Source organism: Echinops telfairi, unplaced genomic scaffold (genome assembly GCF_000313985.2).
Source record: "Echinops telfairi isolate 266 unplaced genomic scaffold, ASM31398v2 ScPeMD7_7475;HRSCAF=8513, whole genome shotgun sequence".
Lineage (NCBI taxonomy): Eukaryota > Metazoa > Chordata > Mammalia > Afrosoricida > Tenrecidae > Echinops > Echinops telfairi.
The window spans coordinates 29,321,380-29,323,225 of NW_022111379.1; the positions used below are offsets into that span (position 1 = coordinate 29,321,380).

The 1,846-nt window shown below is 46.7% G+C and overlaps 1 protein-coding gene across 1 annotated transcript in view; it reads right to left on the minus strand.

Annotated features, from left to right (window-relative positions):
* Positions 1-1,846, minus strand: part of HERC2 (HECT and RLD domain containing E3 ubiquitin protein ligase 2) — a 283,798-nt gene that overhangs the window by 258,431 nt on the left and 23,521 nt on the right. The window lies entirely within an intron of this gene.

Consider the following 1,846-nt stretch of genomic DNA (forward strand, 5'->3'; position numbering starts at 1 on the left):
CAGCCATTATGGAAATCGATTTGGCGATTTCTAAAACAGATGGAAATTGAGCTACCTTATGACCCAGCAAACCCCCTACCAGGCATATACCCATAAGAGGCAAGAAACAAACCAGAGCCAGACATCTGTGCTCCAATGTTCATCATGGCGCAGTTCACAATTGCAAGGAGTTGGAAATAACCCAAATTTCCATCAACGGATGAATTAATTAAAAAACTGTAGTCATACATACAATGGAGTACTACACATCCCTAAAAAGCAGTGATGAACACCTGAAACACACAGCCGCATGAAAAGAACTGGAGGAAATTACGCTAAACAAAGTAAGCCAAACACATAAGGACAAGTACAACACGAGGTAAGCAACAACAACAACAAAAAAGCAAAAAGGGACATATGGGAAGAGCTACTAAACACATACGTACCCAGGGTGAGGTCCAGGTACTAATGTAGGTGCCAAACCCAACCCAGGGATACGTATGGCAGCCAACTATAAGGAGGAAGAGAGACAGGGGTGGCCGGGGAACAGGGTACTACCCACCCAAGAGGAGGGTGTTCTCTGTATCTCCACAGAAGGGAGAGAGGGACCAGACTTCAACCTGGCTCACCAAGACGTGAATGCAGCATACAGGCATGAGCCAGGGAACGAATAGAGAGGTAACGGGCCGGTCCCCAATTCCAATCGCATAAGCACCCCCACCCCAGAGGAATGCACTTCAGAGAACAACACTGAAGCTGCAGCTCAGGAAGTGGGGCGCATCTGATCAGGAGCACAGCGGGAAGGAGAGAGTAGAACATACCCTAGCCCACCAATCCCTGAGGGCAATATCCCCGCTCAGAGCAGCCAATGCACACAGGATCACAGGGCCGGGCCCATCACGGGACAGGACGACGTGTCCCTCAGACATATAGCGCCAAGGGGGACAGCACTGGGCACCGTGGGAGATGTTCCTGATCTGACCCCACCGCATCGGAGTGAACACTAGGGGTGTACAGCAGAGCAGCATGGGGAGCCAAGGAATGCCAAAGGTGGACTTGGGGGCCAGGGCGTGGCACCCCAGCGGACTGGAAAACACTCATAAAGGTCAACGGACAGACCTGGAACTATGTGAGGGCTTTTCAGTTTTTGTTGTTGAGTTTTCTTTTTCTCTTTATTTGTTTGTTTATTTATTTGTTTTGTTGTATTAGCTGTTGTTGATTTATTGTTCGTCTCCTTTTTTTGTTGTTTTGCTTGGCTTTGTTTTGCACGTATTATTGTCTATGCACGTCTATCTGGATAGGATAGGAGGGATGAACAATTCGGAGGAGAGAACAGTGGGACTGTCAGGAGATGGAGAGATGGGGGGCAGCAAGGAGTGGGGTGCCAACAAACCCAGGGACAAGGGAAGAATAAGTGACCTAAAATTGATGGCAAGGAGGCAAAAAATGCTTGGAGGGGCTCGATCAAGGGCAAGAGGAATTACCAAAACCCGAATGAAGGCCAAATATGAGAGTGGGACAGGAGAAAAGTAAAATAGAGGAAAGAACTGGGAGGCAAAGGATAGTTATAGAGGTCTAATACAGGCATGTATATATGTAAATACATTCATATACAATGACAAGTGAATAGTTATGTACATATATTTACTTATAAAGTATTACGGCAGCAGATGGACACTGGGCCTCAACACAAGAACAATTTGTTCTACTAACATGGTACTCTGTGATGTTCACTTTCCCTGACATGATTGCTGAAGACAAAATGGGTGCATAAGCAAATGTGGTCAAGAAAGCTGATGGTGCCAAAGATAGTGTCTGGGGTCTTAAAGGCTTGAAGATAAACAAGCGGCCATCTAGCTGAGAAGCA